Source organism: Thunnus albacares, chromosome 8, assembly GCF_914725855.1.
Source record: "Thunnus albacares chromosome 8, fThuAlb1.1, whole genome shotgun sequence".
Classification (NCBI taxonomy): Eukaryota; Metazoa; Chordata; class Actinopteri; order Scombriformes; family Scombridae; genus Thunnus; species Thunnus albacares.
Genome location: NC_058113.1, coordinates 33740743 through 33767227, shown reverse-complemented (window position 1 = coordinate 33767227; position 26485 = coordinate 33740743). Strand labels below are relative to the sequence as shown.

At 39.3% G+C, this 26485-nt stretch overlaps 1 protein-coding gene across 7 annotated transcripts in view; it reads left to right on the top strand.

Moving 5' to 3' along the window:
• The first annotated feature begins 1589 nt into the window (after nt 1-1589).
• Nucleotides 1590-26485, top strand: part of col6a4a (collagen, type VI, alpha 4a) — an 81852-nt gene continuing 56956 nt past the window's right edge. For 5 of the 7 annotated variants that reach the window (XM_044358951.1, XM_044358950.1, XM_044358947.1 and 2 more), the window contains exons 1-2: nt 1636-1730; nt 10490-10561. The gene's annotated coding sequence lies outside the window, so the exon portion shown is untranslated. Of the gene's footprint in view, nt 1601-1634; nt 1731-10489; nt 10562-26485 lie in introns of those variants that run through there. The other 2 variants (XM_044358946.1, XM_044358948.1) reach the window with 2 other exon arrangements.

Genomic DNA, 26485 nt, shown 5'->3' with positions numbered 1-26485 from the left:
AAGAGGAGCTGATAGATGTATTTTTTTAACTTTAGAGCCAGGCTAGCTGGTTCCCCCTTCTTCCAGTCTTTATGCTACGCTAAGCTAACCATGTCCTGACTCCAGCTCTGTAATGAAGACAGACATGAGACAGGTTTATCTCACTCCCAGGTTTCAGGTTGTTTTATCAGGTTTCTATGAAGTCTAACATTTAGCTCCAGTTTGCCGTTAGCTGCAAAGGCAACAGTTTTAAGCTCAGAGATTGTATGTTTCTTAAAGGATAAGTCTGGTGATTTTTTATATGGTTGGTTTGGATCCAAACCAACAATGAACTGATCTGCTAACAAGTGTTGTGTATGTATCCAATGCCTGATATAAGCCTTTAATAAACAGCTTACATTACTGCCTGCCACTGGGGGCCAACACATGGTGGCTTTAAGCATCCTGTCCCCGAGTCTTACAAATTAAATGTTTGTACATATTTTGGTATTTTTGAAGGGATCTTTGTCTGCTAGAGATGGGTTTCACATTTGTTTACCACCTAAGAAACTTTTTTTTCACTAATTCAGCTCTAATTCTGTTGTTTTTTGTTTTTTTTTATCATGCTGATTGAAGCTCTGCTACGGAAGCTTAATGCAGTAACTTGAGAAAAAAATGTGCCTTGTTTTTCTGAATGAAAGTCTTCATGAAAAAAAACTTTTTCGAAATTAAAGAGAGCTTGACTTCTTATAAGCAAACATGTTCCGTCTGTTTAGTTTAATCTGGTTTTATTTTGAATTTGGTTTCAAACGTTGGCAATTACTCGTGTCTTCAAGTAATATAGATGGTTTTGTTATTAGTTTGTCGACTTAGCGCAGACAGCTCAGGACAGTCAAAAATGTTCAGTCAAAGCTCAGAAATAGGTGAAACAAACACACCAGGCTGCCTACAGAGCTGAGAGGTTGTTTTAGTTTCCACAAACAGGTTCAGTGAGACGACTCGACTTTAATACTGTCAGAGAGAACATCTGGACCTGCTATGTTTTGGATTTATCTGATAACCTCTAGACAAAATAACAGTTACAACAGGTCAAACATGAGAAAAAAGTGCAATGCATTATGTGTTAAAAGAACACAGAAAGAACATGAAAAAAAAACGCATGTATGTATCTTACAAGACCTTCACTTCACTTCGGTCATCCTTACCGTAATTACACTACTTTAAACGCAACGAAGTTCAGGTGGCGGCGTTACCACAGTCAGGATTTTGAGGCGTCTTGTTAATCCAAAAAACTGAGCAGAACAATTTTTTCCATGAAAACTTTTCTAAGAATTCTGAGATAATTATCTTATTAATTCAGAGAAACAAGGCAGTTTTTTTTCTCAAGTGACTGCATTATGATTTAATATATGTACAAAACCTGATTTTGATCAAAACAGAAAAATAACATCTCTGTTTCTACTTAAACACTTGAATTACCTTTTAAAGTATCAGATTTCAGATGGTCTGAGCAGTGAGTCATTCATAAAAATGAGGATAACCTGTCACAGAAAGCTTCAGCTCTGTATTGTTGTACTGATAATTGAGTAAAGGATCATAACTTTTTGGTTGTTTTTTTTTCTCCCACCCTTGCAGCAGATCTGTTCAGGATCAGGGGGGCGGAGCTGACGGCTGGGAGGTGTTTCATGCAGAAACAAGCCTGCACCACCCTACATGGCCGTGGGACTCGCGTGTTTTGTGTGCAGAGGGCGCGGGTGCAGAGCAGCAGATCTGTAAGTGACTCTCAGTCTCTTCACTTTTGTGCATGAATGAAAAATATAAGCAAATGCATAATTATTGTGGGAAGGATAAAATACAAAGAAGGTGGATTGTTTGTCACCTGAACCACCTTTAGACAGTTTGTTTTAAAAGCTGAATTCAGATCCACTGGGGGGAGGACTTTCCTTTGAAATACTCAAAAATCTCTCTATCACCTGCTACTCTAAGCACTGTTTATTCAGTCTGGAGTCATTAATGGAGGAAAAGATAAATATTAGGATCAAATTCAGTTGTTTTACCCTTTAAAGTTACTTCTTCATGCAAAAATTCTCTTATCTATGATTATGCTACTGATGGTGCATGTTTATATATATTTCATACATATTCATGTGTCTTTTTAAAGAGTTTTTTGTATGTTTTGTTTGTAAAATCTGCATCAGTAGCTGACAGATTAGAGTATTTGAGTAAACATATAAAATCTTGCAAAATTAAAAATTTTCAGTTAATGTCAGTTAATTAGTTTTCATCTGAGTGAGATATTTGTCTTTCTGAGGTAAAAAATTAAGTGTAAATTCAAGTTTTCTATGCAACTTTCATGATTTTTTTTAAACTGTATGATAGTTTGGAGTTAACTAACAGTTATTTTCATTATCGATTAATCTGCTGATTATTGTCTCGCTTAATCAATGAATCGTTTAGTCTCTATAAAATGTCAGGAAATAGCAAAAAATGCTGTTGTAATTTTGCACAGACCAAAGTGATGTCTTCAAATGTCTTGTCTGTGACTCTCAGATCATTATATGTTTCATCAGTCTGTAAAAATACCTTTCTGCTTAAGATTAAATCCCCTGCTGACTGGTGAATAAAGTGAATAAACACTATGTTTAGGTCACATCTGAGTCACACTGGTAGTGACTGGAGCTAAAGGACCATACCGGAGTTTTTTTGCATGTAAAAAAAAACTTGTGAAAGTTGCATACACTTTATATTACTGCAGTGTTTTAGGTTTTGAGTGGGGGGTATATGCCTCACATGTTGGAGGAATGCTACAGTAAACAAACTCAATTTGTGGTAAAAAGGCTACAACATGAAAAAAACACCAATTTGGTCCTTTAACAATTAGAGGGGTGTTCTGAAGCAAAAATATGTTTGACATTATGGACCCTCCTCTCATGCAAAATCTCTGCTTCAAATCTGGCTCCTTTGTCTTCAGTCTAAAGTTGAAGTCATTCACATACAGTACGATCCACTCTCAATGCAAAACACATGCTGATTACAGCAATTCACCACACATGCTTTTGGTTCAAAAACTATTGAAGGGTGCAGGGGCCTCAAAAGAGGCGCATGCAACTTCCCATGAAAAAGATGTGATCTCTGAAAGCAAACTTGAGTTGAGAATGTGTGCACCTGTACAGAAACTCTTGACGCATGCGTACAAATATTTTGGAAACAGGGGAAATTGGCGACGCAGATGGTGAGGTGGTGAATTGAAGCCAGATTGTATAATGATTCCTCTCACACATTTAACTTCTACAGAAGCCGAGAACAGCCGTGCTTGCAGTTTGGTTTTTTTTAACGCTGTTATCTTAATATCACAAGTTAATTTATCTCGTTATTTTGAGAAAACAAAATGCTGATTTCTCGAAATAACACGTTAATTTATCACAAGATTTATCATGGGTGGAGCTCATTTGTCATTTGTTCATTCCTCTCCTCACATGGATAGCTCAACTATTTAGATCAATCACAAGAAGCCCTTAGGAGGCTTTTAAGGTCATGGGTTCAAATCTGTCATATCTTTGTTCTTATTCCCTCTCTCCACCCCACTTCCCTGTCTCTCATTAAGTCTAATAAAGTGAAAATGCTTGAAAGGCATTGTTTGGTACTTCTCCTGCATGAAACATTCCATCTTATTATAACCAGGTGCTGTTAATAATAATGGGAACTCCTTGTTCTGACATCTTCAGCTTAAATCAGTTGCTACAGTTGTCAAGATGCCATCTGTGGATGCTGGTGTGGCGCTCCTAATATCTGATAAACATTATAAGTAATGAAATGAGCTTTTGTTTTCTGGTGATAACGGGTTGATTGATTTCATTAGATAACAAAGTAATTAACTCGAGATCTCAAGATAACGGCATTAAAAAAAATGAATGCAAGTACGGCTTTTCTCGGCTTCCATAAATTATAGGTCCACTTTATCATAAGAATTCAAACCAGCAGTGCTATTTGTGCTTGTAGTGAGCTATAACTATTCCATAAGAACCTTTCAGTTTTAAAAGATAAAAGTTGACTCAAATCTCAAGTCAAATTCCACTCAGTATTTCATCATCACCTCCCCGCCCCCGGAGCACAGAGGAGACGGTCAGGCTGTGTGTGTGTGTGTGTGTGTGTGTGTGTGTGTGTGTGTGTGTGTGTGTGTGTGTGTGTTGTGGAGAAGCACAGCAGCTGCTGAAATGCCAAGATGATACCGGGATGTATATGAGTTCAAATCTATTTAATTGTCATTCTAAACACATGCATATATAAATACACATACAGCCGAATGAGAGGCAGCTCCCCACAGGACGGTCTAATATTAAAAAAATATGAAAATAAATAAAGATAAATTAAATAAAACATAGAACACAAAAACATAAACCTCTAAAAACACAGCAACTAATTATTATCCTTCTTATGACAGAAATTGTTTAAAAGTCTTTTGCATCTATAATGTCAGATGTTAAAAATAGGATTTTAATCCATAAAACCATAACTTAAATGTTTGTTTAAGTTATGGTGATTCGTATTTGTAATGTTTGCAGAATTAAGAATTTCTGATCGCAGAGATTTAACATTTTTATCATATCATAATTTTTATCAATTAAAATGTGCAGTTCTAGTTTTGCATGCTGGGATGTCCGATACTGATTTATCAGGGAAAGACCTGGAAGAAAAACCTCTTACCAACCAGTTTTGTCACTAATGAACCTCCATACTGCAGACATGCCGCTTAGTGTAACTGAAAGATCTGCTGCAGACTTCAGATTTCAGAGACTGAATTCACTATGGAACCCCTCCTCCTTCTCCTCCTTTCAGCTGCAACTCATCTGTTTCCCATTCAACTTTTTTTGAAGTTTTTCTTAAGCAATAAGATGAGGTCAAAACCTGCTATATATCTGGACCGTGTATGGTCAATATCCGAAATGGCCAGTTTGTTACAGGGATAGTCAGTAGTCGTGTCTATGATGTGGATTCCTGTAATATTTGTTGTTAAAATGCACTGAAGTTGCATATCGCATGACATAGTTAAGCAATGTTTGAGTAAAAAGAAAGGTTATAAATGCAATTGTAAGAACAATACTTTCCACTCATATCTTGGGATGTTTGAGAGAATTTACTTTAAGTGTAATTATAAATATCCTTATTATCTATTAACCTCCCCCCCGCTCTTTCAGCTGTTTCTATCTGCAGATGTCTGTAGACGTACGGTCTGATCCATATGTTTAGAAGAGAATGCTAACATGCTAGGCTAACAGTCCGTCAGCTGTGTGACTTTATATCCACGCCATGACGTCTTTCAGGGCACACAAACACCATAAACACACCTGTAACCAGCCCAGCACGCTGCTGTTAAACCACAGACACCACAGCCACACCTTATTTGTATACAGTCTGTGGGCTACACAGCACAGCACGGCTATGCTAACCATGCTAACTAGTTGTTAGCCTCTGTGCAAGTTGGTAAAATAGATCCATTGTGTCTCTTTGTATCCGTGGGTTGGTGCTCCAGATCATGTGAGATGTTTCAGCTGGTAAATGTGTGTTTTTAAAAGTTATTTTGGGACTGTGAGCGGCACTCGGGGCTCCGCTGTAAACGCCTCCTGAGGACAAATTAGAAACTGTTAGCACTGATTCATTTTAAAAGAGCAACGGCCAATTGGGAAGCTCAACACTTGGCCACCAACCAATGATGTAACTTCATCACTCAGTCAGTCAGTGATGGACAGACGTTCAGTTGATTTAATATATGGCCGGATAAAAAAAATAAAAAATAAAAAACTGTTTATAATTTAAACTGTGTAATATTACCTGGTATAAATTTTATGTATTATAATATTTTTATATATTTGCTGGCACAGTGTCCCTCTAAATACATTGTAGAATTACTTTGGTCTCTGTAGTTTTTCATAATAATTGGGGTGTTTTTAGTTTTTATCTCCAGCAGTATAATTTAGAGCTGCAACAATTCTTTAATTAATCAGTTAGTAACCAACTATTGAATGAATTATTTTGATAATCAATTAATTGTTTGGAGTATTTTTTTAAGAGAAGAAATGTCCAAATTCTCTGGTTCCAGCTTCTTAAATGTGAATATTTTCTGGGATTTTGGGAAACAGCGATACACATTTTCACCATTTCAGACATTTTATAGAACAAATGACTAATCAATTAATGAAGAAAATAATCAATAGATGAATCAATAATGAAAATAATCATTAGTTGCTGCCATCGTATAATTAAATTGTTTCTGACATCCTCTGTCAGTCAATGATATGATTGATTTATGGATTACAGACATAAAACAAGTCCAAATCCAAGGGATAACATGTTAAAGTGAAAACACTTATTTCCAACATGGTGCCAAGACGTTAAAAGACAAAAAAATCACAAAACAAACAAACATTCATTCTAATACTCCGATAATATGAAAGCACAGTTCAATACAAGATCTTTTTTATGGTGCATATCAGTAACTCCACTGTAGTATTTGGTGTTTTTATCCCCTGTTGTGTTTCTGGAGATTGATTCAAGGCACAATTGTATAATTTATTGAAGGATTATTGAAAGTATCATCTTTCTTTTATCTGCACATCTGCTCTATCAAACAGCCTGTCACTACTACATTTCCGTAGTATTTGTATGTTTCTGATATCTCTGACTTTATCTTTGTCTTTGACTTCTTGGAGTCCTGTTGACTCCCCCGTAATCCAAGTCCTAATCTCCCTTCACTGGCTCCCAATCCAAGCCAGATCTGACTTTAAGGTTCTTCTCTTAGTTTATAAATCACTACATGGGCGTGCACCATCATATTTTTTTGACCTCATCACCCCTTATACTCCCCCTCGTGTACTCCGATCACGTGATGGTGGATATCTTACTGTTCCCAGAATCAAGAAAAAGTCAGTAGGCAGTCGAGCGTTCTCCACCCGAGCTCCCTATCTCTGGAACCAGCTACCTCTTATAATCAGGGAGGCTACGTCTGTTGAAATCTTTAAATCCAGACTCAAAACATACTTATTCTTGTAATCACATGACCTGCCTTAACACCATTGACATGGCTTTGATATAGTCTTTTCCCTCACCCCAGTGCAGCTGTAGAACAGCTACACTATCTCACTAATATCTCTATTCTTGCTATCAGTTGTAGTGATGTGATAATATACGTGTGTCACATGATGAGCTACCTCAGATGGTTTTCTGTGTTTTGGACCATTTCACCATAATTTATCTTTTTTTTTTTTGTAAGTGTACTGAGACACCCTGGTGTGATTTTGCACTTAAAATAAATAAACTTTAACTTTTAACTTTAGTTGCCTTGTGGCCAGCGGAGAGTCCCAGTAGTCAATACGTCCAATGAAGAAATGGTTGTAGAATGCAACGTGTCATAAAACCACCAATAGGGTTGTGAAGTGTGAGAAGCTGCTGTTTTTTGTTTTATTTAAATGTTTTCTTTAAACAAGAGACTCTTCTGCATAATGTAACCTAATGAAATAATATATATTTATGTTCTGACCACTAGTTTCATTTTTGAAAAATCTGGTTTTGTACATTATTTTGGCAGAGAGCTCTGAATACTACAATACCCATGAGCCTCAGTCGCCAAACAAACAAGTCAGGGCACCATAGTTACTGAATTCACTCAAAAATGACCCAGAAATTAAAACCAAACCAAATTAGTTCTGTTTACAGCTCATATCATGACCTCTGCACCTTGTACTGAAGCTCTCTGAGAAGTTTATGTGTCTGTGTGCTCAGAGTCTCATCAATACGACGAGCGTGAGAAAACAGCGTTTGTTTACTGTAAAGAGAACCGTCTTCTTGCACATGCTCAGTGGCGTCTGCCCCACATAGAACTTCTCTCCTGAGACTGAACCAACCGTAGAATCTAACTGACTATTTCAGATTATTGATTTCTTTTGTAAGTAGTTGTGTAGTAATCAGGATAATTTACAGCGAGCAGGTCATGTATATTATCCTTTACTTGGATACACAAACAATACTTGTAAAATAGTATTTTAGTTGATCAGTTCATTGTTGGTTTGGATCCAAACATGAGATTTGTTGACAAGAAGAAAAATACAGAAAATCACCAGACTGATCCTGTAAAGATGCCCTGTGGAGTTTTCATGTAAAGAAACAAGCTTCTTACCAAAACACATGCAAGAATATTTTCATATTCTTATGCTGAATCTTAATTAATTATTTAAAAATTAATTAGAAAGAATTACATGTTCAAATTAATTAGATGAAGTTCAGAACATATTACATTCTGAACTACATCCAGAAAGAACATTTTATCAATTTCTTTATCTTCATCTGTCGCAGTAGCCTTCAGCCGTTAGCTGTTCTCACAGAAGTTGGTACTGCTGAGGTCAAAGGTCACATCAGTGCAGGACTTTCCCAACGCACCACATACACAATAAAGGAGCAGGCGTGTGCAAAGGCTCTCTCAACCGCAACCGTATGCACTGCAATGATAATACAACACAGTTTAAGTGTGAAAAGGTTATTTCACGGTTGATCATTTTTCATAACGTGTATACATGATTTTTCTCCTCTGTGTATGTCATAGATCTGCTGCACAGACAGAGGAGTGTGTTGTATGTGTGTGTGTGTGTGTGTGTGTGTGATACAGGAGAGGGAGCCTGAAGCCTTTTTTGGTCTTAGTTTATGTTTCTGAATGTACAGTCATTAGTAGGGAGAGTCAGCAGAGAGGCAAGGACCAATCAGATGATCAGATTAGGATCATGACTGTAAGGGTTTAAGGATGTAGGCCGCTCCCCTCAGATACTTTAACATACTCTGGAGATTCTGTGGGCTGTCATTTACTTCTTTAGTGACCTGATTTGCCCTCCACCTCCCTCAGCTGACTGTGATAACGCAGGTTCCCTAAAGAGTTTTACAGTGTGAGTCATCCTCTGATAACAGAGAGGATCGACAGAAAGTTTCTTGTAAATATGAGCCTAGTAGGTGTCGATTTCTATCTCTGGACCAAAATGTTGAACAGGTAGTGGTCCGATTAACTTGACAGGGGCAAAAATCCATTCCTGGGCCCCATAATATGATACAGTATATCATATTGTATCGTATCTCTATAGTTTGTTGTTCTTTTTATATATCATTTTATTTCTCTATGTTTGGCCACTCGTGATACTGTGTGCACCTATGAGGCACTGTGTAATTCCAGTTTTAAAAAGGTATTTCAGAATGTAGAAATAAAGTTTACTTACTCACTAACAGTGTGACATTTAGGAAGTAAACTGCTCTCCTGTATATTCCCATGATCTCAGGCCACAGAGCAGCTGTGCAGGTGTTACAGCGGTTTTCACAGACTATAAACTATAGATATAAAATGTTGAGTCTAGTAAAGTGTACTAATGTAAACAGTGGACCACACACACAAACACACACATGTATATAGACTTTGATCCCTGCAGGCAGATGATTCCTCAGCAGAGTCTCTGTCGCTGGCTGATAAGTGATGCTTTATTTCCTGTTTATCTGCTCTCAGGGTGGAGCAGTGTCTCAGATCAGGATGCTGTTTACACACACTGTCTGCCTCTACTGATGGATGGATGTGGACCAAACATCAGAAAAAACACAAACCTAAAGAGACACAGTACATCTATACTGAAAGCAATGTTAACTAGTGGTAGGAGTAGTAGTAATAGTTAAAGCAACTCTACAAGTAGTCGTCAAAGTAGCAGCAAAACTAGAAGATGTTGTAACAGCAGCAGTAATGTGAGTAGCAGCAGTAGTCATAGTGTCAACAGTTTAGTAGTTGTACTAGTAAGGCAAGGCAAGTGCTTAACATAAAACATAAAAGGCATCAAGACAAAATGTAAAAGCAACACAAGGCAATGTAAAAGACATTTAAATACAATTAAAAAGTGTTAGATTGGAAATAAAAATAAACTAAAATAGAATAAGACATAAAACAGGAGTAGTGTAAGATATTAATCAAAAGCCTCAAATTTGGTTCAATAAAAGGCGGCAAACAGAAAAGTCTTCAGCTGTGATTTAAAGGAACCGAGAGTTGCAGCAGACCTGCAGTTTTCTGGGAGTTTTCTCCAGATATGTGGAGCATAAAAACTGAACGCTGCTTCTCCATGTTTAGTTTTGACTCTGGAAACAGAAAGCAGACCTGATCCCAGACCACCTGAGAGGTCTGGATGGTAGCAGCAGATCAGAAATGTGTTGTATGTGGCCATAAACCATTCAGGACTTTATAAACCAGCAGCAGCTCTTTGACAGACAGGAAGCCAGTGTAAAGATCAGGAGAACTGGAGTGATGTGAACCACTTTCTTGGTCTTAGTGAGGATTAGTAGTAGTAGTAGTAGAAATGGTAAAAGCAGTAGTAGTTCTAGTGTTAATAGTTTAGTAGTAGCAGTGGTAGCAGCAGTTGTAGTAGTAGTAGTAAAAGTAGTAGTAGTTGTTGTAATAGTAGTAATAAAAGCAGTAGTTTGATTACTTCTCTGTCAATAATAACGTCTTTACTTCCTCCTCCAGGTTCATCCGACTCTCTGGACTTCCTGTCATCTTGCTGAAGTGTCTTTGAGCCAGACGCTGAATCTCTGACAGGTAACACACGATCATTTCTTCCACTAACAGTCAAACAGCTGTGTGGTTGTAAAAGTCTGACAGTTGTTTAGGTTCACGTTCCATTTCTAGTGTCTTGAGTTTGTGAATTCGTCACTGCAGCAGGTTTTCGCTGTATCATAAAACATAAAGTACATTCAACAAATCAGCTGTAAAACCTGTGTTTAATGAAAAGGTCACAGAACGCACTTGGGTGTTACTTTTCTGCTTCTTTTGTGCTTTAATCTGGCCTGTGGAAGATTAATATCTCCTGGCTACGGTCACTGTGGGACGTTTTGTGAGTTTTAAGAGCTTAAAGTGGAATTTATGTGTAACTGAAGCTGGTGGTGGAGATCACTCCGTCCACTCTGTGATAGTCAAATAAGGACATTAAATATTACAGTTCCTGAATGTTAAAAATGTTTTGTGTTGAGGTTTCACCTTGAGGTTCTCTGGGGTAGCGGACTGATTCCCACTGAGGCCTTTTCCATTAAAAAAACAGACTGCACATGTGGTTCTTTGAAGGACGGGTTCACAATTTTTCAAGTGTGTCATAAACCAACAGTCAGGAGCCCAAATGAACATTAAACCTGTTTCTTGCTGTAATCATTCCTCCTGTTCATACTGACCATTACAAGATCCCTTCATAATGACCTTACAATGGAAGTGATGGAGGACAAAATCCACAGTCCTCCTTCTGTGCAAAAATGTATTTCAAAGTTTATGTGAAGCTAATATGAAGCTTCAGCGTCCAAATGAGTCAAATCAAGTAGATATCTTTCAACGTCACAGTCTTTTTAGTGCCAAAGTCCCTCTTTTTGTTACTGTACTTCCACCTGCAGCTCAACAGGGAAACACTGTCCGAGGAAACACAAAGAGGGAATTTGATGCTAAAAAGACTGTAAATGTGTCAGATATCCACTTGATATGACTAACTCAGACTGCTGAAGCTGAATATAAGCTTCACATCAACAGAATGGTGTTCCTCAAGCCTTGGCTTTGATTCTACAGTCTCTGAACTCTTCTGAAAGGATCAACACTGTTCTTCAAAAAGATACTCCCTCATTTGGTGTTTTGATGATGATGGTGAACCCAAACCATGCCAGCAAAATGCCTCCCACAGCATAACAGAGCCACCAGATAACCTCACTGTAGGGGTAAAGCATTCAGACTGGGACCAGTTTTTCCACCCATCTGTACATTGAAAGCACATTTGAAGGATCTTTTAATATCCAGTATTAACAGGAGGAATGATTACAGTGAGGAAAACCTCTTTCACTGTTCATATGGAGGCGCAATGGGAAAAATTGTGAACCCGTCCTTTAAGGTGTTGTTGTCCTCAAGCTGTGACTAAAGGTAATTACAAAATTAGCTTCAGCCCCAACTTTCTCCCGGATGTTTTTCCTGTTTTTCTTTATCTGCTGAGGAATTACATAATGAGGAATTTCCTGCCACCCTGACTTCAAATTTTGAATCCTTTGCTCAACAATTTTTCATGACTATCTATTGTAGTTGTCACATTATATGCAAAAAGTTTCTGTATTTGTCCTTCATTCTTCCCCTTTGAGAACCGCTTAGCTTTGCCTGCATTCTTTATTCATCATTCTTTGTTTTCATGGGAGATTTGACCAAGAAGGCAAACAAGCAAAAGCTGCAGAGAACATGTGAACAAAATTACAGTCTTTAAAACCTGTAGCAGCATGTCATAGTCTAAATTCCTTTCATCAATTATTAGCAGCTTCATGGGGTCCAGACTGATTGAAATCTAGACTAAACAAATCAAGGATGGCTTCATATTTAGTCCTGTTTCACATTAAATACGCGGTGACAGAGAGAGCAGTAGTTATTCTGCAGTGAATTTCACATGGAAAGATCAGGATACATGTTGGTGTTTTGGCCCAGTTCAGCTCCAAACATGGTGGCAAATACTATAAATAAATCTGAAGACAGTAAACAGAGACTTCCACAATTAGAAAGCAAAGCAGACACCAAATGATTTTTAGTTGTGCAAAGAGACTCTTGATCACAACTGACCTGCAAGCAGTTGATCAAGAGTCAGAAGGAGAAAGTTTCCCTCTCAGATTCCTTCCTTCTTTTGTTTTTTGAGGCCTGAATTGGTGAAAATATCCAGTTATTCCTAAGAAAAATAAATATACTCTCAGCGAGCCCTTTATTAGGAACACATGTACAATCTAATGCAGTCCAACACAACAGCTCTGCCATAAATTCTACTTTTACAAAACTTCTACTTTCAGTTTTTGTCGACGTTGTCAGAAAGGTGATAATTCTACTTGATGTTTATTATTGAGGTGTAGTGGGTGATGGTGTACTGCAGTGCAATATATTGAAAAGTGTCCCTCATGTTTGTTAATAGGGTGGACAAAATATTAGGAACACTTTTCTATATGATGCACTCAAAAACGCAAATATTTTCCACATCTCATGGTCTCCCTGGGTAATCTTGTCTGTCTTGCAGTTATTTTAAAATGTATAGTCTCATTTAGGGCTGCAACTAACAATTACTATCATGATCAATTAATCTGTCAATTATTATTACTATTAATCAGCTAACCCTTTAGTCTATTAAGGGTCAGAAAAGAGTGACGTGTCCATCATACTTTCTCAGGGTGACATTTTCAAATGTCTTGTTTTGTACGATCAACAGTCCAAAAGCCAAAGAGAAAAGCATAAAATCTATCAGCAAAAAAGAACTAAGAACCAGAAAATGTTTATTATTTTTGCTCCGTAAATAACCTTAAATGATTTATTGATTATTAAAAACTGATTAATAATAGATTTATCAAACAATTGTTTCGGAAATAAATGTATTCCTGTTCAGGTCGGGTCCGTTTCAGAACCGAAGGCCAGGACTGCAACTAACGATTATTTTCTTAATTAATCGATTAGTTGGTTTGGTAACTGTTTCCCAAAAAGCCCAAATGTCTTGTTTTGTCCACAACTCAAAGATATTCAGTTTACTGTCATAGAGACTAAATAAACCAGAAAATATTCACATTTAAGAAGCTGGAATCAGAGAATTTGGATGTTTTCTTCTTAAATGAGCATCTGTCAAAGATGGCAGGAAAACTCAGTTCTTTACAACGAGGATGAGTATTGAGAATCTACAGATCTCAAAGGGTTGTCTGAGTTGTTTCCATACTTTTAAAGAATGAATAACAACTGGGTTGGAAGTATATTTGTTAATAGGCTCTGAATATGGCAGACTAGAGCATAATAAGGCAAATAATGAGGTGTTCTTACAAGAGTCTCTCTCTAGAAGTAGCCAGTATGATACAGCCTTTAGTCCAATAGGAAATCATTTTGATATTTGCTGCCCAATTGTAGAACTGAAAGGTCTATGTAGTATAGTTTTCCATATACGTGGATCCTTTTTATTCCAAAAGCTGGAGAAAGCTTTCTTTCTTGGGAGAAGTCTGGAAGAAAAAGAAGTCTGGTATACAGTGAAACATATAAAGAAATGTGGTCGATATGTTCATCTTTATAGTGTTAATTCTACCAGCCAGAGATAAGAGTAACGGATCCAAACCATCAATATCTTCTTTAAGAGAGGACAGGACAGGGGGAAATTTCTCTAACTTATTTTAATTTTTCATGATTGAAACTTAAACACATCCGCAAGTTGCATCTAAATGATGTAGACTGTATAATGTAAATAGTGTACGTTAACAGGTTTCTACCGACAGTAACTTGACATCGGCACAATACTTACTGAGGCTGGTTTAAGATTATGTCAAGTCAGTTTGGATAGATAACCTCGTTCCATGAGAGGCAGTCATTAACAGGCAGCAGTTGCTTGTTTAGTAATGTCTTGTGTGATGTATTTCTGGGCTTCATCTGGTGAGGTAAAAATCTTCTTCACTCCATTGACAGTGATATGAAGTTGTGCCAGGTGAAGTAGTAGTAAATGAAGTCCCTCGATCCCACGCACCAGCTGTCTGAAGCCGTTGTATGTTGCTCGTGCATGGGCGACTCTAGCTGTATCATTCACCTTCACTCGGCTCTGTTCTCTGGCAAGGCGCAGGATGTTGGAGCAGTCATGGAAGTACTGAAGATGGGCCAACATGGTTCTAGGATGGGGACCCTTGTTTCGGTGGTGGTTGTGAGGTCTGGTGCCTTCTGTCCGGCTTTTTTTGAGCTGGAAAGCTTCTTTTAGCATCGTGGAGACTGCAGTTGTGCTGCACCTGGTGCACCAACTATTCAGATATTATTGCATCTGGCTCTTCCTTTCAAGTCCTCACATTTTTCCTCAAAGGCAGCCAGCTGCAGCTGTTGCACTGTGCACTGTAAAACTGTGACATCATATGAACATCCAGAAAGTCCCTTTTCAATCCCTTCCAAGGTGTTTTCCATCACTGTCACCTTGTTTCTTTATAGCAGCTTTAAAGTTAGAGAATTCTGTTTTGGCAGCTTGTATCTCTAATTTAATAGCAGACATTTCACTTCCAAGCACATCCTCAAATAGTTACAAAATCTGCTTGCAGCAATGGCAGCACTTCATTCTTAAAGGCCATGATATCAGTCTGTCTTGCAGCTGTTGGAGGTGCTGGAGCAGGGTCACCTGGGCCAATAGAGGCCCTGGTTGGTCCCGACAGGCCTGGACGCTGCAGTGTTAGTATTACGACCTTTGGAGTTTTTACCGGCCATGGTTTCTTTTTTCCTTGAGTTAGGAAGCAAGTTGGATATAAGACTACGGGAATTTTTTGTTTATATTATGCCAAAATAATACTTAAATGACAAAATGTTCTGAAGAGCTCTGCAAAGCGCCACCTACTCCATTGCAATAATCAGTTAATCATTGCAGCTCTAACAACTAGTGAAAGAATGTGATTAACTAACCTTACACATGCAGTGTGTGCCTGGAAAACCAAGCCGCTAAATACTGTTGATGTGTTGCTAAGATTGTGAGAGCCCTTTGGTGTGTGTGCTCAGCATTGGAGAGCAGCTCTTTCACCCTTAAATCATCTTCACTTTGTAGGCAGCGTCAAACAGAGGATCAAACTGTGATCCTCTCTGGATTAAGCAGTGACAGTCAAGACGTTTTTATAAACAGCTGCAGATATGTTGGTGTTTCTGGCTGCAGTAACCTGCCAGGGCCACATGAAGTCATTCCTCTGCCTTCTCTACATGAACAGCAGACCGTAATTTGTTCTGCTCGTTTTCTGTGGTGACTGACATCATAAGATTTTTACTGAAAGCCCAAAGGTGCACACTGTGAACTGGGAAACCACAAGTATTTCCAGTTAGCAGAGATTTGGCTTGTTTTCTTCTTCTGCAAGGCTGAGTTAGAAAATAGTGGTGCATGCTCAATGAGAACATGCTAATGAGGGGACAGACCGGCTCATTTCCATTGTTTGATTTACTCTTCTGTCCAATTAGAATAGAGGCTTTTATAGATCTGAGCATAGTAGTTTTCATTGTCTTTCCTTTAAAAGCTATGATTGCTCTCTTTTCAAGCTCCATAAAAATTTGTCCGTTTTAAATCCACTTTAAGAGTAATTTGGTCGATTTAATGTGGGAAGTCTCAACATTTTTAACAAGATGGAGCTATCAGGCAGTTAAACTGAATGGAGCTTGAATCTGATGGTTTTCATGTGCTCTGGCAGCCATGTTGGTAGTCCTCCATGAACAGCTGGTTGTTTCTCTAAACTAACCACATCTCCATCTCATTAGATTTAAACACACACACGGTTAGTTATTGATCTGTTTCTCGCCGTGAACACATTATTCTGATCATCTGGTTGTCTGTGTGCTTCAGTGACATCAGCATGCTAGCCAGCTAGCTGCTCAACTAACCATCAGTGTCTGGCTGTTAACTCATAACATTAACACACCAGCTGAAGGCGCCTTGAGACTGTGTAACAACACCGATCGGGTACATTTATTGCATGTCACACTGTGAGAGACGGGAGCTGTATTACAGAAATACAACTGAATTAAATGGTTGTCTTCTTTATAATCTTCCAGCAGCAATCGCTCCGTAGCTGAGCAGCGCAACAGCTCGCGATGACTAAGAAATTTGACACAGTTTGTATTCACTTTAATGGAAGAGACCTTTCTTGTTCAAACTTTCTTTGCACCTGCATAACACTGTTTTATTCCACCTTATAAGTCTCTAAGAAGATTTCCTACCATCCAATAAATTAATATTGTCAACGTTCTTCTGTCATAAATGATATGAAATGTTCCTGAAGATATACTCTACGTTCTCACCATCTTGGATCGAGGTCAAGAGGTCAAGACCTTTTTGTAGGTTAGTTTCAGCTGCCAGCTCGATGCACACATGCTGCTCTCTGGTGCAGTTCAAAAAAACATTGGACAATCTAAATGAGATGCTAGACATTGATGCAGTATTGTTTTAGGACTTAAATAAACTGACACACTGAAGATCTTTCCTGTTTAACACAACATCGACATTCCTTAAACATGTTTTATCCATATATGACCTCACAAATTACAAACATCCACAGTGATTAATTATTTTTTTTCAACATACTTTTCTATAAAAATCCTTCTCCACTTCTTCGTGAGCAGATCTTGATTTGTTGCATAACTTCAAATTCCTATCCGGGTTTTGAGTTTGGAGTCGTGGCTGTTTTCTATCACCTGGTCCAAACATGAGCACTATACATTGAAATAACAAATTCTTGTGTTTAGATTAGCAAGAGCACAAACATCTGCCTTTCAAACAGTGCAATCACTAACATTAAATAGGGGGAGGGGGGGAGGAGGGAAGAATATCCACAGCGTAAGTGTTCTGTAAAGCACCGGGGGCCATATCCAGGGGCCCAGGGGGCCTGAGGGAGCCTGGGTGTCCTTGATGTTTGACAGCGACATCACAGTATGCAGCTGAAGTTCAGGCATTCAAACTTTGTGTGTGTTTTTTTTTTCTCCAAACACTGAGACAGGACCAACACATGTTAGTGCTTTGCAGCAGTATTGACTTACACAGCCTGATGAATTCTGCACTCTGACTGACCTTCATCATGTCACTGCTGCAAGATAAGTTATAAACTTAGATTTTTTGACCTTGTCAGTCATGTTCAGAAGTGCAAGAATAAACCAATTAAAAATAAATTTGCCTTCTCACCTTCTTGTTAGTGGAATACGATTAAATGTCTGTTTTAAGGAGGTTTTTTACAAGACAAGATACACTATAGAGCCAAAAGTATGTGAACACCCGAAGATAACGCCCATGTGACAGACCTTTTTCACAGATGACATTTTGGCATGTGTTCCAGCTATTGTGCATGTTTGTGTGCTAGTATGGTTTACAACTTGGACCCCATTGATGTCCTGCTGTGACAAGTCAAAATGTGAAAAAGTTTCAGGCTTTCCACCAGATCTCTGAGCCAGGTTGCTGAGATTTGCTTCCTGTTCACACATACAGGATTAAAGTTTTTTTTTTCTTTTTTTTTTCTCAAAACCCTGAGGCTTGGGGGTATTTATAACAAGGACATATTCTGCTCATCTCCAGCTCTATATTTATATTCTGGGGCTCTACTGGAATATCTTTGCATGATTTCCAGTTAAAAACTCCTTATTTATCTTCTACTGGTCCTTTATGCAGCCCCTCAGTTCAGCCTCTGTCCGAAACAGGCTGTTTTAGCTCCTGTCTTGTTAAGGCCCGCCTCCTGATGAGCCCACTCTGTTCTGGTTGGCCAGATTAGCCACCTAGCTGGTGGCTCATGTATCTCTAATCGCTCCAACACTGTGTGCCAGTTGGATGTAGTTTTCACTTCAGCACAAAAACCGATCCAGAATGAACTGAAGTAATGGCACTGAGCAACATGCCAACAAAACACCACATGTACCAACTGCATCTGGTGCAGTGGTTGTAGTCTAGATTTTTATAATTCAATGCCTCGGTGAGGTCCAACACTGATGTTGGGTGATGAGGCCCGGCCCGCAGTCGGTGTTCCAGTTCATCCCAAAGGTGTTGGATGTGCAGGCCAGACAAGTTCTTCCACACCAAACTGGGAAAACCGTTTCTTTATGGAGCCATCTTTGTTCACAGGAGCTTTGTCATGTTGGAACAGGAACGGGAAAAAATACAAAGTTGGAAGAACACTGTTGTCTAACTGGGAAACCACATCAAAAGCGAGATGTGATTTCCAGGTAAGACAACCTGATGAATATTTATTTGGTATTTTAATATCCGCTGGTAAAAAAGCGCTCACAAGGCAATGGTTGCTTCCTGAACCTCCCACAACACAGGAGTGGATAGATATAGTAAATGACATTTATATCTTCGCCGTCAGAAAAATGTATTCATTAAATTTTGGGCCAAGTGGGTCAAATATGTAAAACCTTTATGGCCAGATTTTGTGGAGGCAGTGAATAAGTGACACTTTGATGTTGTTTTATTTTCGGAATGACCCTGAAGGAATGACACACCCTCTCTCTCTACCACCATGCACCTTTTCCCCGCCACACATTGGGACTCATACCCTCTCCCTCCACCACCAACTAAGACACTGCTCACACTCTCCCTACCACAGACTGAGAACGCCTACATCACCTCTCTCCCGCATAGACTCTTATGTACACACTTCACCTCTCCCAAATTGTATAAAATTCTTTAAGTCTGGATGGCAGAGAAACATGTAACTGCTTTTACCTGGATGTAAACTGCATAATACATTCCGCTGCTACAAAATAAAGAGTTTCAAAAAAAAAAAAAAAAAAAGCGAGATGTGAGATGTGTCGATAAGCGCTGCTGAAACATTCAATCAGTTCAATCCACAACGACTCCAACCTGTGTTCAGCCGTCTGCCAGCAGAAGTCGCCTGACAGCAGAAATTTACTGAACTAGAAGAGTTTTCATGTCAGCTTCACAGCAAGAAATTGAGAGTTTTTTATGATTCATTGATTTTATTTCTCCACCCGCCGCAGCTAGCAAGCAGAATCAGTCTGTAGTAAAACAGACAAACTCACAGGCAGGCTGGGAGTCTCGATCAATGTTAATAAGTTTAGAACATATAAAGAGTGTCAGATATGCATGATTTAAACAGATTACACCTCACTTAACGCACCATAACGTCCCATACTACACAGCATTCAGTGATTATTAGTTCAGACTCAACTTTAATCTTTATTTATCTGATTTTATGGGTCAACAGATATGTTGACATCGGTGTCCTTTAAACATGTAGCCTCTTCACAGACACATGACTGCAATCAGTGGCGCTCAGATGTGCTTCATTTTCCAACAGAATGGCAGCCAGCAATCGCTAAATCGTGCAGACGAAGCTCAGGACTGTTCAAACATGTGCTCTCAAGATGTGTATCTAACTGTCGAGGTCGAAGTAATCACTGCCTCATCCAGGGTCAGTCCTAATTGGGGTGTTGGTGAACCTCCGGAGATGATTTGCCTCTTGGTGGGTCTGTGAAGAAATTACAGCGCCGACAGCTGGTGACAAACACTGTGAGAGCAGCTGTGAGCTCCGACAGCTATTGGCTTCCTGGAAGATGTTCTCAGATCCTTTACTTAAGTAAAAGCACCAATGTAACCATGTAAAAATACTCCATTACAAGTACAAATCCTTCATTCAAAACCTGATTGTTGTTCAGTGACTGATATATGATTTTATATATCTATATATATCAACAAACAGTAGCAGGATTTCACTGCTTTTTCTCCTTCTTTACTCCAAATGTCAACTTCTCAAATCCATCCGTCCATGTTGGAGCTGAATCAGATCTGAAATATGAAAGTGGAAAACGTCGGTTGTTTATGAGCATGCACAACGAGCCGACATCAGCAAGGTAGAAAAAACTGTTGCAAACAAAGCGTTCAGATCAGGTTGAAGCCCTGACTTTTGACTTGCAGGCAGCATTTTCTACATACAGTACCAGTCAGAAGTTTGGACACACCTTCTCATTCCCTTGAAAGAGAAAGTGTGTCCAAACTTTTGACAGCTACTGTACGTTAACCTCAAGTTTTGGAACTTTAACCACGTTTAACATCCGACATCATAACAGCGTATAAATAGCAGAAAATCACAAAATTCACTAACAAAGACCATTTGAAAAGTATAAAAGTAGATTTATTTGGATTGTCGAGAGGGTTCAGGATTGATGAGGAGAGTGTATGGTGGGCTGGATGGGGTAGAGGAGAGGGATGAAGGGGGTCGATAGCGTTGGGACGACCGGGGACCGAATGGAACCACAAAGAGGCTGGAGCGTCTAGGAACCTGGGGGTCGAGACTCAGAGTGGGGGACACGTGTCTCGATGAGCTTTCTGCTTCGTCACCACCCTGTGGTTCCTAGAATAGGACGAGAAGAATCACTTATGTGGAAGTGTTAACCCTAACGAGCATGTCTTTGATGGTGGGAGGAAACCAGAATACCCGGCGGAAACCCACGCGAACACGGGGAGAACATGCAACCCCCACACAGAAAGGACCTGGGACGGCCAGTGTTCGAACCCAGGACCTTCTTGCTGTGAGGCACAAGCGCTCACCACTGTGAGCCACCGTGACACCCATTGAGAGAGAGGAGAAGAATGGGGTTGGGGGGGGGGGGGGGGGGGGGCGTGAGAACTGAGACGGGAGAGAAAGGGGTTAGACACGCTTATATAGGTATGCACGGATGATTGAATTAGTGAGGCACAGGTGATTGAATTTAGTGAAAGAGAGGGGCGTGGTCTTGTTCCTGAACTTTGTTATAATAATAACTCCGTAGCAAAATGTGGCTCCTTTTAAAAGTCAAGGACAAGAAGTACGACAGGGACTCCTGAAACAAAACCTTTGCATTTGGGTGATAGAAGCCATTAAAGATAAACATCTCTCGAAGGATAAAGAGTTTAAAGTGTGAATATTAGTGTTAATGACGTGCTAATTAGAGGTGTTTTAGTGAGAATGTTGCTGATCATCATAAACATAAAAAAACCATCCAAACATGTGACGTCCTGTTAATGAGAGAGTAAAAACTCCACCTACTGCCAGTTTAAAGGATAAAGCAGTGAGGTTTCATCCCACTGGAGCTCTAACAGTCAGCTGGTTCGTCTTGGTTTCACTCCCAGACATTCCAACACTGAGACAGAAAGAAAGAGAAAGAAAGAAAGCAAGAAGTCAAACTGCCTCAGAGTTTAGAAGTCTTCAGACCCCATGCAGGACAAACCTGGACCCACTACAGATAAAAGCTTTGTCTTATAACCAAATTGCGGCTTTCACAATCCAAAATCAACTCCCAGAACACATAGACTTTGTACATTTTTCCTCTCATGCAGAGCTGTGGCATGTATGACAATATTTGAAGCTCAAGAAAATATTAAAACAAAATGATAATGGATGATGGGAACGGCCTTTTTTTTTCCAGCTTGCAAACAAACACTGTGGGGAGATTTTTATCAGCCTGTCGCAAATTACCGTAAGAGGCAAAAAGTTTAGCATCACTGCAATTTTCCAATTTAGCAGGTATTTACTAAAACTACAAATTTAAGTGAGCTGCACTTCATCTAATCTGCAGCTAAATGGGACCTGATACTGAGTTGAAGTGTAAAAAAAAGTGTTTTCTGCTGCTGAAGTTAAACTGGTTGTTTTTGTAATGAATCAGTTTTTTATTTGTCTGTGTTTCTCTCTGCTGTCGTCTCTCTCCCTCTCTGTCATTAACCAGAGTTGCAGATTTTAAACCTTCTTTACTCAGACATTAAATTTCAGACTCAGTTTCCTGCTGCAGAGTTCAGGCCGCGCTGATAAATCAGCTGCTTTTTCACAATTTTCTCTATTAATTTATGGTGCTTTGGTCATAAACATCATAAAATAGTTTCTTTGCATCCAATGTGTCATCTTGAAATGTCCCCGTCTGTCTTTATTTTGTCTTCGCTGATGCAAAATGGCGAAAACTGGAAAGCTGATAATCATGACAACGAACCATTTGAGCAGTAATTTGAGGAAATGTTTTGAATTTGGCACCACAGAAAAACCTTAGTTAGTTTGTCTTTCAACGAGGCAGCAAACGTCAGCTCTGCCACGTAGTTTAGGATTACGCTGCATGGGTTGCATCAGAATAAATTCAAACAAAATGCGTGTTGATCCTCGTTACTTCGAAATAGATTTGTTGAAAAAGTGTTTTGTTTTAGTGTGTTGCACAAACTTGGGTGATGTCTCTGTCTCTCCTTAAAGGAGATGTAAATCTGTCTGAGTTGTCCTCTTTAAAGGACCGATATTGGTCTTCAGCCGACATCCGGAGAACCATCTGGACTGTAATATCATCAGTGTATCAGTGAGAGGAAATCCTTAAAATTCCCCAACACTCTGTGGTCATTCCTGTAAGCCAAACTTCAGTTGGACAGGCAGACTGACGCGCTAAACAAAGAGGCCCCTCATTCTTTAACATCAAACCTTCCAGCTATAGAAAGAGCTGCTCAAACTCTGACCATGTAAATACAGTTGGAGCGAAACTTGGAGGTCCATGTAAACACACTTGGATGGGTAAACGATGCGGAGACCCTCCTCTCAATCAGCCACTCTGCTGTGATTACCTTCACATGCTTCACATTAGAGTGAACTCCATTTCCTCCACTTGCAGGGCCTCAACCATTTGGCAGGTGATTAAACACAGGCTTTAAACATGTTTGTGGGAGCAGGGAGGACCGTGCACGCATGCACACATGTTTAACGCCCTCACATTAAAAAGAAAGCGCACTCATACGGTATATGTGCTGGTCACTTTTATCGCGCTGCTTTCACACTCAGAGGCCTTGAGGAGGAAGATCAGATTCATTTCAGTTCTGCCGCCCTCAAATTTAATCCCCTGCAACTTGGCAAAGAATCAGAGCTCAGTTTCCTTTGAATTCTCTGGTATTTGCATGCTGGGAAGTCTTAAACTCAAAACACTTTCTCCCAACTCTCTTTGTTTCCATTCAGGCAGGCTGGAGTATGAAATTTCAATAATATGATGGTAAATTATGTGTAATACTGGACGTGAAATTCACTGGAAATGCAGAGAGGATGAGGAGGAGGAGGAGGAGGAGGAGGAGAGAGTGAAGTTGAGGAAAAAAAAGAAGCAGCAAAAGATAATTGAACACAAACATTGAAGAGTGAAAGTGTGGATTTTGTTTCCAGCAGAAGAAAACTAAGTGTTCAGGAGGAAAGAAAACACAAATCTGACATCTTTCAAAAAGTTGTTTTGTAATAAAAAGGTTAAAGTTGGAAACAACCACACTGGGAAAAACCAAAATACAACTGATGAGAAGGTCCAGCAGGAGCAGACATTTCAATGTATCCTGTTTTCCTTCAGAGTAGAGCTGCAACTAACCGTTATTTTCATTATCAACTAATCTGCTGATTACTCTTGTGATTAATTGATTAATCGTTTTGTCTGTAAAATGTAATATTATATAAAAACCAGAAACTCTGGTTCTGTCTGTTATTTCCTTCTAGTTTCTTTCCTTTTTCCCTCTTTTATCTGTACATTTATGAAACAGATCCATAAAACTCCAGGACTCCTGTAAATCTTTTGCTCAAGTTGAAACACTTTCAGCTTGCGTTGAGACGCCGTTGTGTCAAATTTTGTTCATTTGCATCTTACAAATGACTTTGTATGAAATCATGCCACCTTTAAAATTCCCTTTGTGTTCTGTCTGATCACACAGTAAGAGCACTAAAGCTGTGTTTCCATTTATATTTAGCAAAAATCCTGTGGTTTGCACCACAGGATTTCAGCCTCACAGAGCCCTCAGCATGGCTAAAGACTTGCAACTTGTTTTTATGGGACGTTTGTCAGCTGGTGATGTTTCAGTATCTGTGTCTCTGCCTCTAGTTGGAGACACATTTGAGTCTAAGACAAGGTTATGAAGGATGTTTTAAATGGTAATATTTCCTTTTTCAGTGAAACTTTCTGACTCTTTTTTTTATCTTTATATGATGGACCAAGCAGGAAGGATGAAGAAGAAGAAAAGATGTAAACAAAGAGCAGAGACTTTATTGTGGTGAGAGTGAGAGAGTAGAGAGGTAGTAAAAGCAGCAGGAAGCTGCTCTGTGTCTGCAGCTCTGGTCCTTACATCAGTGAGATGGCACAGTGAGCGGCATCATCGAGCAAAATTTACATCATATTTAAAATACTTTTGAGTTCATCTGCCCTGTGATGTGGCCAGACAGCGTCCGCTGCCCACAGATCACAGGAAATGGAACCGTCAGACAGTAAGCAGGTCCAGATGGAGCGGATAGGACGGCTTTCAGTTCTGTGAAACTTGTGAGGGCAGAAATGGTTTGAATGTATTTGCCGGCCGAGCCGCAGGGTTGCTCTGGAGCTCCAGATGAAGTTGGGAAGAAGCGTCAGCACATTGAACTAGTTATGAAGTTTGGCAGAATGCTTTTGTGAGCTGCAAAAATCTGACGGCACAGATGAGTCCAGCGCACAACATCACTGAGTTCTTTGGAGGAAGGAGGCAGATGACTGGGTGTGCAGGACGATTCTTTCCTTTGTATTTGTACAGCTTTCTTCATTTGTTTTGCACACATGAGAATAAATCAAACATGCAGAAAGTGGCCACCAAGGCTGGATGATTGAAGCTTTAATTCCTCTAATGACTACTGGATGATGGCTGCAGCTGTATTGAGTTGAACCAGAAAACCTCCATCTTCAGAACCACCAATCATTTTATATTTAAAGCGGAAAAAGCTGAAATTCAAGAAAAGAACAGATAAACAATTGGAGATAATAAAAAAACAAAGAACTCATGGGATCTTTTTGTTTAACAAAATCTGAATTATGTTTTTAACACAATGAAGGAGACACTTTCTGCAGATATAACAGCTGAACACACATTCTTTCTACAATGGAAATCAAATGTTGTTGGGAAAGTTCTTCCAAATCTGTTAAATGTGTTTCACTGTCAGGTTGCTATGCTTTCACCCTTCTGTCCAGTTCATCCCAAACCAATGACTGCTACTGCTTCCATGATGTGAAGCTTACCGTCTTGTTCTTTTCTTTGGAGGTGGTTCTGAAAGCCTGGAGGTTTGTTTTGGATCATTATCTTGTGGTAGAATGAAACCCTGGCAGCTAGATATAGATCAGAGGATGCTGCAGGATGCTACCAGTCACTGACTGGTTGTCTCTTAATTCCTCCATCGGAACCCTGACAAAGCAGAAGTTCTTTTAATTGAATATCAAAAAAATCTGATATATCTTGTCTTCTACGGATCTCAAACTATTATTTCACTCTTTAATTTTCTCCCGTCCAAATTATTGTAATTCCCTCTACTTGTGCCTCATTCAGGCTGATCTACAGCTGGTTCAAGACGCAGCTGTCAGGCTATTAACTGGAACTAGCTGCATGACCCCTGTCCATGCATCCCTCCGCTGGCTTCCTGTGAAATACAGAATAAACTGCAAGGTCCTGTTGATAATATCTTAGGTCCTGCAGGACTTTATCCCCAGTTACATCTCCTTGTTCCTCATTCCACCTCTCAGCCTCTTCATTCCTCAAATCCATTGTCCAACCCCAGCTAGACAAAAGGTGACTGCGCCTTTGCAGTTTTAGCCTTAAACCTCTGGAATCATCTTCCTTGATCCGTCAGATTTGCTGAATCTTTAAACTGTTTTAAGCAGCTTCTAAAAAACATCTTTATAGGTAAGTCTTGTTATAGATCTCCATCCCCGTCGTATGTGTTGTTTAGTTGAGTTTGGTCTGTTTCTCATTGTGTTGTACCGTCGTATGTTTTTGTTGGTTCTATTTTGGTCTGTTTCTCATTATGCTGTTTCATAATGTGATTCATTTTGCTTTATTTATCTAATTGTTTATATTTCTCGTTTGTGTTGGCCAAACACTTTGCAACTGTGTGTTTTTTAAAGTGCTATAAAATAAAACTCCAGTTAATGAGCCCCTCACGCCTCCTCCTCCACGCTTTCATACAGACAGATGAAGCGATCGGCACATGTTGGGACATCTGTAGGAACCGT